Genomic DNA, 13286 nt, shown 5'->3' with positions numbered 1-13286 from the left:
AAGGCCCCTCTGTAACTTTAAAGTTACTGTCAGTAAAGCTGCACTCACCGGCAAGGGAGATGAAATAACAGGTCTTGTTTAAGTCATGAAAAAGAAGAAACCAGGTATTTTTCTTTTTTTTATAGCCAAGAAGAAAAGGCCTTTCAGGGACATTGACCATAAGAGTCAACTAAAAAACAAAACAAAAACCAAACCAAAAGAACAAACTTCTCTTTTTTCCTTTCTCTCTCTCTCCCTCTGTCTCTCTCTTGATTTACTAATAGACAAAGCCTAAAGGTTTATTTCTTCTTGGACACACCCACGGTGTGGCCACCGCAGCCTGTGGTCTTGGTGTGCTGGCCTCGGACACGATGTCCCCACGAGTGGCGCAGCCCGCTGTGAGCCCAAATCTTCTTCAGTTGCTCCAGGTCTTCCTGGAGTTTGTTGTCCAGACCATAGGCCAGGACCTGGCTGTATTGTTTTCCACGCTTGACATGCTTGAGTCCGTTCAAGAACCAGTCTGGGATCTTACCCTGTAAGGATTCTGTATAATGGTGATCACCCATCCCACCTCCTCCTCCGTGAGTTCTCCTGCCTTCCTGGTGAGGTCAGTGTCTGCTTGTCCCAGCACCACGTGGGCCTGTCTCTGCCCCACACCCTTAACTGCAGTGACGGCAAAGGCTCTTTTCTGCCCAACCATCGACTGAGTACTCGCAAAATGTGCTGAGCCTCTCAGGGATCACTAGACATGGCCCTAGTGGCGACCCTAATGGCAGGTGTTCCAACCTTCCTCTTTCCACACATGTTTACTCAAAGGGTCCCTGCTGGCAGGGCAGGATGCTGAGCTGGGCAGGTGACACAGATAAGTGACTGACAGTTTTAAGTAGCCTCAGAAGAACCAGATGCTGGAAACACACGATCAACCTTCACTCGGCCTTGGCAAGTTTTTTCTTCTCCCAACTCCAACCCAATGTAAGTATCACTTGTGGGCCTTGAAAGCTTTTCGGTGGGAATTCCGGGGCACTGAGACAGTCCAGCTTGTACAAACCAAGCCTGATGTTACCCTTTGGGGGAATGCATTTTTATTACCAGCTAGGAAGTGCTGGTTTCAATAAGACACTGCCCCATAGGGTTACACAATCTATAAATAAAAAACGGGTTGGACAGTCAGTCCCTATCGAGAGTGTAATATGAGTCAATTCCCAGACCTTATTAATCTGATGATGAGATGACTCAGATTTCACAATTTTTCAGAACTGGAATTCTTATATTCCTCCTGGAAGGAGTCCTCTCTGAGTTTAGGGTAAACTCAGCTCTCCTTTCTCCTATCCCATTAATCTCCCTGGCCCTTCGTCACTCACGCTGAGAATGAGCTGTACTCGGCCATCATCCCAAGCAAGTCAAGGTAAGTAGCTATTGGGCAGAATGATGATTAAGTTGCATCTCAGGTGAGTGATTAAGTGGCGTCTCAGGTAAACAAGTGCCTCCTACGGTTCAGTCCAGGCAGTTGTGTTCCTTTCTAATCACAGTGGCGAATCCCTGTGTTCGAATCTACCTTCAAGTTAAATCAGTCTAAGTTAAAGCATAAGAAATGTCATCAATTCCCTTATGGTAGCATGGATGAGGGTAGTTTTAAATCCACTGTTCCTTAAAAAAAAAAAAAAAAAATCCCTGATCACCAGATGCTGAAACCACAGTCTTGACCAACAAGGTTTGGAAGTGACTTGAAGATAGGCTAGGTTTCACCAGAGGATCTCAAACGGATAAAGTCCTGGAGGTGGGACTGTTGTGATTAAGGCCAGGTCTGTCACAATACAGTGTTGTGCTGAAACCCTATGCTGGAAACTAGGATACACCTGGGGAGGCCAAGACCTAGGGCACCAAACACTTGTTTTTGTTTTTTTAAGATTTATTTATTTGAGGGGGGAGGTGGTGGGGGAAAGGGAGAGAGAGAATCTCAAGCAGACTCTCTGCTGAGTCCGGAGCCCAGCGTGGGGCTCGATCTCACAACCCAGAGATCATGACCTGAGCCAAAATCACGGATCAGACGCCTAACCGACTGAACCACCCAGGTGCCCCACCAAACCCCTGTTTTTGGTGTGTTGCTTGCTTAGTGGCTTCAAGGCTGGCTGGCAGGCGAGGGCGGCACTATGTGGGAACAAAGAGATGGACTACAAGAACAGAGGAGGGCTCTGGAGGTGGCTGGGCAGCAGCCATAGTACAAATCGAGACATCATGGTAACCATAAGAAGGGTGCAGAACAGGGCACAAAGGAGGTGGTGATGAAGAGCAGGGCCTCTCTAAGACCCCTCAGCCTCTCCAACTGCAAAGTAATGCAAGATCTCCCAAACTAGATTTTGTAAGCCAGGAAAAAGTCTTTCATTTACAGTTCTTTTTTTTTTTTTTTTTAAAGATTTTATTTATTTATTTGAGAGAGAGAGAATGAGAGATAGCATGAGAGGGAAGAGGGTCAGAGGGAGAAGCAGACTCCCTGCTGAGCAGGGAGCCCGATATGGGACTCGATCCCGGGACTCCAGGATAATGACCTGAGCCGAAGGCAGTCGCTTAACCAACTGAGCCACCCAGGCGCCCCTCATTTACAGTTCTGATACAGTAGATCTTTGTCTAGAAACTTTAAATTTTATGCACCTGTCTACATATTCATTTCTGAATAAGTACTAGAAGCAGAAGTACACAATTCAAAAGTTACAAATGGAACTCTGAAAACTATAAACTACTGATGAAAGAAATCAAAGATGACACAAACAAACGGAAAGATAGCCTGTGTTCATGGATTGAAAGAATACTGTTACAATGTCTACAAGAGTATGGACAAAGCAATCTACAGAGTATAATCCCCATCAAAATACCAACAACAGCATCCTTCACAAAACTAGAACAAATAATCCTAAAATTTGTATGGAACCACAAAAGACTCCAAATACCCAAAGCAACACTGACAAAGAAGAACAAAGCTGGAGGTATGGTAATCCCAGATTTCAAGATATACTACAACACTGTAGTCATCAAGACAGTATGGTACTGGCTCCAAAACAGACACACAGATCAATGGAACAGAATAGAGAGCCCAGAAATAAACCCGCACTTATATGGTCAATGAATCTATGACAAAGGAAGCAAGAATGTACAATGGGGAAAAGACAGTCTCTTCAATAAATGGTGCTGGAAAAACTGGACCACTTTCTTACACCATACACAAAAATAAACTCAAAATGGATTAAAGACTTAAATGTGAGACCTGAAACCATAACGCTAGTAGAAGAAAACATAGTGAATGATCTCTTTGACACTGACCTTAGAAATATTCTTCTAGGTATGTCTCCTTAGGCAAAGGAAACAAAAGCAAAAACAAACTATTGGGACTACACCAAAATAAAAAGCCTTTACACAGTGTAGGAAACCATCAATAAAACAAAAAGGCAACCTACTGAATGCAAGAAGCTATTTGCAAATGATATATCCAATAAGGGGTTAATAACCAAAATATATAAAGAACTCACATAACACCAAAAAACAAATAATCTGACTAGAAAATGGGCAGAGGACCCAAATAAACATTTTTCGAAAGAAGAGATAGAGATGGCCAACAGACACATGAAAAGATGTGTCTAATCATCAGCACTCATCGGGGAAATGCAAATCAAAACCACAATGAGATACCATCTCATACCTGTCAGAACGGCTGAGACTCAAAAAGACAAGAAATAACAAATGCTGGTGAGGATGTGGAGAAAGGGAAACCCTCAAGCACTATTGGTGGGATGTAATTTGGGACAGCCACTGTGGAAAACAGTGTGGAGGTTCCTCAAAAAATTAAAAATAGAAATACCACACAATCCAGTAATTCCACTTCTGGGTATTTACCCAAAGAAAACAAAAATACCAATCTGAAAAGATATATGCACCCCTATGTTCACTGCAGCTATTCACAAGAGCCAAGTTATGGTAGCTGCCCAAGCATCTACTGATAAATGAATGAATAAAGAACACTGGGGAGGGATGTGCTATGGTGAGCACTGTGAATTGTGTAAGACTGTTGAATCACAGACCCGTACCTCTGAAACAAATAATACATTATATGTTAAAAAAAAAAAAGAAGAAGAAGAAGATAGCAGGAGGGGAAGAATGAAGGGGGGGGAATCGGAGGGGGAGACAAACCATGAGAGACTATGGACTCTGAGAAACAAACTGAGGGTTCTGGGGGGGGGGGATGGGTTAGCCTGGTGATGGGTATTAAAGAGGGCACGTTCTGCGTGGAGCACTGGGTGTTATATGCAAACAATGAATCATGGAACACGACATCAAAAACTAATGATGTAATGTATGGTGATTAACATAATAATAAAAAATTTTAAAGAAAAAAACTAATGATGTAATGTATGGTGATTAACATAATAATAAAAAATAAATAAAAAAGATACTACAGTGGAAAAAAAGAATTTAATGGTAAAAAAAAGATGCAGTATAATACACACAATGGAATATTACACAGCCATTAAAAAGAACGAGACTTTGCCATTTGTCACAACATGGATGGGCCCAGGGGGTGTTATGCTAAGTGAAATAAGTCAGACAAAGACAAATACCTTATGATTTCACTTATATTTGGAATCTAAAGAACAAAACAAATTAATAAATACAAATAAAAAGCAGAAAGAGACCCATAAATACAGGGAACAAACTGATAGCTGCCAGAGGGTAGGGGCAGGAGGATGGGCACAATGGATGTAGGGGCTGGGAGATACAGGCTTTTAGTTATGGAATCAATAAGGCAGGGGGATGAAAGGTACAGCACAGGGAATATAGTCGATGGTATTATAATACTGTATGGTAACTGCTTGTGGTGATAGCAGCATAATGTACAGACCTGTAGAATTACTATGTTGTACACCTGCAACTCATGTAACATTATGTATCAACTCTACTTCAATTAAAAATTTACAAATCAAAAAACAAATCTCCCTTCTATCCCTGTTTTATGGTGGCCCTGTTTGTCTCCCAGGAGGCACCCACTACTGTTCCTTGCTCGTGTGTGTCTTTCCAGCAAGAGTCTGTGAACATAAACAAGGCTACGTATTGTCTAAGCACAAATGAGAGCATGCTATCACAGCTTGCTTTTTTCTCCTTTTACTTACTATATATCTTGGTGCTCTTTCCCATATGAGTAGACACAGAGCTTCCTCATTCTTTTTAATGATTGCATAGAATTCCACCGAGATGGATAAATTATAACTTAACCAGTTCCTTATTGATGGACATTTAGGTGGATGTCAGTCTTACTATAAATACAAGTAACACTGCAACAAATGTCCTTGTATGTTTATTGTGTGTGTCAGTATATCCACAGGATAATTTCCTGGAAATGGAACACCTGTGTCAAAACACACACAATTTAAAAAATGTATAGTTATTGCCAAATTGCCTTCAGCAGAGGTTTTGTAACCCACACCCACAATATAAAGCAGTGTTTACACATTCTTAATAATAAAGTGTTAAATGAAAAAAAAAATTTTTTTTTCCAAGTCCCTAGCAGAGTACCTGGCACATACGATAACAAGAATGATTTTAGTGAAGACTAGTGTTAAATTTTTGATCTTTGAAAATGTGAGAGGTAAAAAAAAATTCCATTATAGTTTTGATTTACTGTTCTCTATGAGTAAGGTTGAGTGTATTTTCATGTATTTTGAAATTTCCTGTTTTGTGATTTAGCTGTTTGTATGTACATGTTGCCAATTTTTCTATTGGGCTGTTGATTGAAACATTCAGGAGCAACACCTCTTATCACAACTATATCACTGATTCTTGCAATATTCCAGAATTGACTTCTTTTTTTTTTTTTTAAGATTTTATTTATTTATTTATTTGACAGAGAGAGACACAGCGAGAGAGGGAACACAAGCAGGGGGAGTGGGAGAGGGAGAAGCAGACTTCCTGTGGAGCAGGGAGCCCCATGTGGGGCTCGATCCCAGGACCCTGGGATCATGACCTGAGCTGAAGGCAGACGCCCAACGACTGAGCCACCCAGGCACCCCCAGAATTGACTTCTTAAATAACTGATATTAAACAATTAGAAGCTAAGTGGATATTAGGGGTTGGCCTAACATTAAAATAATGATGTCGATGACAAATTAACCTCTTTTTTGATAGGTTTACTGGCAGGTAGAAAAAAAAAATGCCAAAAACAGTATTCTTTGGTTTCAGCAAAACCTTTAATGAAACCTGACAGGCTTCTAGTTCAAAAGGGAGGAATGGAGCACAAATGTTGGCCTCTCCTTTCTGAGGACTGTTAAAATAAGTATAAAACAAATAATATTCCTGCTTATAATCATGGAGGGAAACCATCAACTTACTTTGAGTAAGTTCCCAAATTTCTGGAATATGGAAAGTAGAAAGTACAGTGTTAACTTGTGCAGCAAAGTAAGGAAGCTGTAGTTAGAATATGGGCATCAGTGGAAGGTAAGGGAACAGTAATCTAGTCTGTCAAAGTCCAATGAGATGCTATAGGAGAAGGACTAAGAAGTCGATGAATACATTATATTAAATTAAAGGTATGCGTAAGAGATCTTTGACTGCCTCCTCCTGACCCGAGCCCCCATTGTCAGACCCAGCGTCAGGCAGGCAGACAGACACTTAGCTATGGAGGTCAAATATCAGAAGGGGTGTCAATGAAAACACAGAGCAAACTTAGTTGCGGAAAGCCAGGGTACCCAGCATGGAGAGTGGAGCCCTACGGTAAATCCTTGTCATCCTCCATGTGGAATCAGTAGTCCCCAGGCTAGGTGCTAATCCACTACCCATGTCCTTCCACAGATCCCAGAAGAGCTCTCTAATCCCTCTTTCTGAAATATGAAATGACAACAAAGGATTGCCAGACCCTTGAAGAAAACCTGAAGTCTTAATGACAAGACTGAGATAAACCAACAGGAAAGTAAACTCCTTAGGAAACTGACTTCAGAGAACAGAAGAAAACTTAAGACAAATGAGTGAGCAAGAAAAGCAAAACCCCAAAGCCTTCTAATGAATATCTTCAGAGAGAGAAGACAGCACCCATGAAATGGATCACAGTATTACGGCAAGGGAAAGCCTCCCTGGACTCCTCAGTTCTCCTTGAGGCCAAGTCCTCAGTGGCTTTCAAGGCACATGGTGACCTGGGCTGTCCACCCCTCCTCAGCCCCTGACCCCCTCACTCATATTCTTCCAACTACAGCCCCAAGCTCTCACAAGAACACCTGTGCACTGGCTGTTCATCAAATGTAGGTTGATGTATTTTTTAAAGAGATAAAAGAGAAAGCAGGACTTACAAAGAGGGATATGCCTATGTAACATTAGGAGTAGGTAGACAGAGGCAGGGAGTGAGTTTGAGTTGACTCTTTTATGTTCCATCAAAACAGGAAGTGAAGAGATAAGGTTTAAAATTAATAAGCAAGAGGGGCGCCTGGGTGGTTCAGCCGTTAAGCGTCTGCCTTCGGCTCAGGTCGTGATCCCAGGGTCCTGGGATCGAGCCCCGCATCGGGCTCCCTGCTCCGCGGGGAACCTGCTTGTGTTCCCTCTGCCACTCCCCCTGCTTGTGTTCCCTCTCTCGCTGTGTCTCTCTCTGTCAAATAAATAAAATCTTAAAAAAAATTAAAATAAAATAAGCAAGAAAGAGCAGGATACAAAGAATTTTATAGATAATGGAGTAACCACTGCAACTAAAATCAGACACAGAAGAAGCTACCGGGGAGGCAGATGGGGAATGGGAGAGGTGGAATTGAGTTCATTGTAAATTTTAATGCACTTTATTATTTTGTGAACACTTAAAAACACGTTAATATCCTTATAAAGAAGATGTAAAATATAGCACAGATCATAAAAATAGGTGGATTTGCTGTCTTCAAATGTTTGAGTTCCTGCTATGTGTAGAACATACTGACAGATGCTGCCCTCTCAGGGCTGTAGCCTCTCCTGGGAATTTTAGTTTAGCACCTAAATAAAGCATAATACAGGTTACAAGGGATGTCTACCATACACATAGTGTCTTGGGAATTCAGAAATCTAGTTGTGGGGGCACCTGGGTGGCTCAGTCGTTAAGCGTCTGCCTTCGGCTCAGGTCATGATCCCAGGGTCCTGGGATCGAGCCCCACATCGGGCTCCCTGGTCAGCAGGAACCCTGCTTCTCCCTCTCCTACTTCCCCTGCTTGTGTTCCCTCTCTTGCTGTCTCTCTCTGATAAATAAATAAAATCTTAAAAAAAAAGATATCTAGTTGTGAAGAGGAGAATCAGAGAAGGTTTGTGGGGGAACTCAGCATGACATGTGTGCATGTATGGGGGGGCAATATTTCTTTTCTCATTTAGCTGTCAGAAATACATTTCAGGACAAGAAACCAGAAGTATAAATGATATTTCTATTTGTGCTGTAAATAAATACATAAAAATAACTAAAAAAATAAATCCATTCCTGTGGATGAAGAAAATCAAACCCTCCCATTACGACACTGTACTCATCTCTGCCACCTCTCTGTCCGGGGAGACATTGTATTTGTGCAACCGTCACAGGGGAAGGACTGACGTTTGAGCTGAGTACATACAACAGACTTGTCGAGATACCAAAAGGGCACCAGAAATACAAGGGAAGGCAGTAGCAAAAACAGGCAGACAAGGAAGGGTCACACATGCACAAGGAAATCGAGCAGTCTGGTTTTCTCTGGAGTATAGGTAGCAGACCGAAGTGGCAATTACGTCCTTGGAAAGTTTGATTCCTAATGAGAGCGGGCTGCTTTTAGACTTCATTTGGTTGGCAGCAGGGATAAATGAAACATTTCTAAGCAGAAGGCATGAAGCGGCAGGAGGTGAAGTGCCCATCTTTTCCCACACAGCCATCGTGAGAGTCTAAAGAGCTATGGACTTTGGGGGGATTATACTACACTGGTGGTCGAGCATGGGGTGGGGGTGGGGGGCTGAGGGCGAAGGCAAGAAGCAGGAGACTGAACGGGACAATGAATCCAGAGATGACACCAAAAGAGAGAAGAGAGCAAGCAATGGAGAGCAACATCCAAGATAACCCCAAGGTTATCTGGGGGATGGAGAAGATAGGACTGCCACCAACAACTACAGGGAATGCAGCTGGGTGGGAGGGATTTTGCAAACCTAGTTTTAGATATAACAGACGTCTATTGTTAGCAATAGACATCTAACATATCGTGAAAAAGCTGTATCTAAGACACCAAGAGAACCCAAAAGAACAACAGCAAAAAGAGGATCTGATTGCAGAGGAGAGGTTCTGCCAGCTGGAGACTCTTTTCTGCTGAGTCTCAAGCACATGGCCATAGCCAAGAGTGGCAGCTCGAGCTCAGCTGCAATCCCAGGCACGGAGGAATGGCTCACCACGGGCCACCAACTGGCCCCAACACACCTCTTTCAACTGGTCCTACAGAGCCCCCCTCTGCTCGCATTCAAATGCACAAGTCTCTGCCCCAGGATCCAACACGTGAGTCACTCCCACCTTTCTACCTTCTCCTGATTCTGTTTGCCCACATCACTGCTTTGCTTCCAAAGCCTAAGGCGACTCAACTCGAAAAAGCATTTAATCATCAGGATTCTGGTTCCAAAGGGACAGAAACCCAACTCAAATTAGCTTATGTTTACAAGAAAAGAAAAGAAAAGGAAAAAAAAAAAAACCCGAAAGGGCTTTTGTCCCTGCTTCCAGATGAAGTCACCAGTGCAGAAGAGCTGCAGCTGCAGACCTTTCCCTTCAACCTCTGAACACACAGCAGTCATCTCCGGGGTCCCCCTCTGCAAGTCGCCTGGGCCATCAATGCCTGATTCATCCTCCCGAGACACCACCTCCATTGCGTCACGCCACCGCTCCAGAACCAACAATGGCTTTCTTTTGGGCATCGGATTGTGGCGTCTGGATATGAGCCAAGACTTGCCAGAGTTTTGCCACGTTCCTCTACTTTTCAAAAAGAGTTCTGCATTCCAGCCATGTTGGTCTTCTCCCCGTGGCCTCGCTTACGTCGTGTTCCACCCTCCCTCTGTGCATTGGCTCCAGCCTGGGCTATCCTCTCTGCTCCTTCCCAACTCCCCACAACTACACACTGTTCCATGCCCGGGGCATGTCTAATTATAGACCTGTCTGATACTGGCCCCCTTCTCTTTAGCTCCAGTGTCTAGATATAAGAAATAGTGCAATTAATACTTACTGACCAGACAACTTTGAGTATATTTGTAGCACAGGACATAAAAAAAAAAAAAAAAAGGCATTTTTTTTTTTTTTTTTTTTTTTTAAAGTAATCTCTACACCCAACATGGGGCTTCAGCTCAACCCAGAGATCCAGGGTCCTATGCTCTACTGACTGAGCCAGCCAGGTGCCCCAACAATCAGCATTTTAAAAAGGGCTTGGGCTTACATTTTCTTTCAACCTACATGGTAAACTCCTTCCCAGGTGTGCCGTACAACTTCTATTGGAAGGGGGCCATGCTGAATGTGCAAGAAGGGAGAAACATTGTCTTCCCACTTTCCCTTACAATGAATCAGCATTGTGTACAGACTTAGTCCTCACACTGATCATTAGTTAGGTGAGTGATAATTTGAATCCCCGTGACAACTCAAACAGACTGTCTTCATTGTTGGAAGAAACAATGATCGCAAGCAAAATTATAATCAAACTAAGTAACTTCTCAGTAGTGGTACTTTGAGGCCAAGCACAAATGGAAAACAACAAAATAAAATGACAAGAAAATACATCAAGGAGACAGCAATTGACTTTTCCAATTTCCAGGAAAGGCAAATTGATGTTGCTGACGGTGAGTTCCCTGTTATTTACACCTGTGGGGGGTAAATAGTATTTTGTATGTTGCATTGCTCAGTGCTAACAACATTTCTAAAAATATGTTTAATATGGCTCCTTTAAACAAGAATATAATTTTCTCAGGGGCAAGGACTTTAAATAGTTTTTGTATTTCTATCCCCACTCCTTTTTTGAAGTTGTTCTCTACCAGCAATTGCTAAATGTCAGAATAAGCCATTTTCATGTACCTAAGATAAATTCGAGGACATTTACGAAAGCTTTGGCCTGAAGGATGTGTTTGGGGAAGAAATAAATTTTAAAAGCAAAATGAAACACTTAGCAAAACAGAAAGATAGGAATACAAGAGAAAAGCGCATGAAATCCAGGGAAAAAAATACTTAGATTAAGTACAATATTAACAAATCTTTAGCTATTAGGAAAATACTCAAAAACATCATAAATATTAAATAAGATCAGAAAGTACCTCAGGTACTTGAGAAACAACTATAAATTAAAACCTAGATTATGGAGAGCAACTGGATCACTGGGAATATATTTATAGGACACGGTACAGAAAAAGAATATGCCCTAAAATAAAACAGCCATTTGCAATTACAGGCAATTCTGAAGGATAAAAGCAAAGCAGTTTTACATACGTTGGACTTGTAAATGCTCAAATTCATAAATGTGCCTATTGCCCAGAGCAGGAATGCTAGAATTTAAGGAAAATTAAGAAGTTCTTTCAACAAGCTTTGGGGAGGGCCACAATTTTTAAACACCTCTATACCAAAAGAGATCTGATACCCAAGATAAGAAGCCACATGCATCGTCTTTGAACCTACCGCATCCTGAACATGGCAAGGAAGAAGGAAAGAACAAACATGTAAGGACTCTCTCTGCTCTGAACAGATTTACATTTGAAACAAAGACAATTGGCACACATAAAAAAAAAACAAAAACAAATCCACTGTTCTATCAACCTCATTAAAACCTGAATAAAGATGTTAATGCCTGTGTGGGGTTCCATCAAAAAATATCAATTTGGGGGCGCCTGGGTGGCTCAGTTGGTTAAGCAACTGCCTTCGGCTCAGGTCATGATCCGGGAGTCCCGGGATCGAGTCCCGCATCGGGCTCCCTGCTCGGCGGGGAGTCTGCTTCTCCCCCTGACCCTCTTCCCTCTCATGCTCTCTCTCGTGCTCTCTCTCTCAAATAAATAAATAAAATCTTAAAAAAAAAATATATCAATTTGGAACCACATTTTAAAGGAAAAGAGGACCAAGGATAGTACAAAATTGGGAGGACAAAGGCTTCAGGAAGAAGGCATAAAACGTTACAGCGTGCAAGGAAAGAGAAAGGAACAATAACATGGATGTAGGAGTTCTAAAGAGAAGGTGTTTTTAGTGGAAGAGCCTGAGAGGTGAGTAGAATCATAAAAAATCAAGTGGCTGAGGTAGAAAGGTGCTGCTGAGCAGAGGAGCCTCAAGATTTTGAGAAAATAAGAGGGCCTTGCCCTAAGATGAGGCACAACTTTCTTAAAATGCTACTCATGAGGGGCGCCTGCGTGGCTCAGTCGGTTGAGCGCCTGACTCTTACTTTTGGCTCAGGTCATGATCTCAGGGTGGTGAGATCGAGCCCTGTGAGATCAGCTCTGTGCTCAGCGAGGAGTCTGCCTGTGATTCTCTCTCTCTCTCTCCCTTTCCCTCCCGCTCGCGCACACACGCTCTTTCTCTCTAAAATAAATAAAGTCTTTTAAAAATGATACTCCTGAGAAAATGACGTTCATCTCTTCTGATAGATGGGTACTGGACGAGAGGAATGTGAGGGAGTCGGGATTTACAGGTACTCTTCCAGCAAAGAGAAGGCAGAGGACCAGGTGGTAAGAGACAAAGGGGACAAGGCAGACCCCCCACCCCAAGCAGGACATCCCTAGTAAACGACGTGGGCAGAACATGACTTTGTGTTAATACAAATGCCTCCTGAATTAAGTTTCATTTCTCTTGTTACCATGCATGAGAGTGACTTTTATTCCGGAGAGAGAGGGAATGTACCATGTCAGAAATACATGTACTTAACTAGAAGGGAATATTTTACCTATTAATAGCACAGTAACATTTAAAATTTAAAAAAAAAAAAAAAAAACAACAAAACACAACACCCCACCCCGACCCAGGGCCACTGGAAGCCGACTTAAAGAGCAATGTTTGTTCTTGTTTTGTGGAGCCCCCACTGTGTCTGTGGAAACAGGCTGTGCTGCTTTGGCCCTCAACTGCTGGAGGAGGCATTTGGACTGGAAACACTGGAGACAGGAGATGGGGCTGCCTGCTCGCACGCTGGCTGTCATCTGTGATGACTAAATTGCTCTCTTTCCTCTGACACCCTTCATTTCCTGGGACTCTTTCTGTTCTAGACAGGTTAAAACAAAACAAAACAAACAAACAAAAAAACCCCAAAACATCAAAAGCCCGAGAGCTAAAAGACCCACGTACATGGGCCTTGCAGCAGTTAAAAGTTGCCACA

The 13286-nt window shown here is 42.5% G+C and overlaps 1 protein-coding gene and 1 pseudogene across 5 annotated transcripts in view; both read right to left on the bottom strand.

Moving 5' to 3' along the window:
- GRAMD2B (GRAM domain containing 2B) overlaps window positions 1-13286 on the bottom strand; it is a 122851-nt gene that overhangs the window by 27570 nt on the left and 81995 nt on the right. The gene's annotated exons all lie outside the window — the stretch shown is intronic.
- LOC113929197 lies at window positions 279-9828 on the bottom strand (annotated as a pseudogene).

Source organism: Zalophus californianus, chromosome 5 (assembly GCF_009762305.2).
Source record: "Zalophus californianus isolate mZalCal1 chromosome 5, mZalCal1.pri.v2, whole genome shotgun sequence".
Classification (NCBI taxonomy): Eukaryota; Metazoa; Chordata; class Mammalia; order Carnivora; family Otariidae; genus Zalophus; species Zalophus californianus.
The sequence above is the reverse complement of the archived record's forward strand: the minus strand, read 5'-3'. Positions and strand labels throughout refer to the sequence as shown.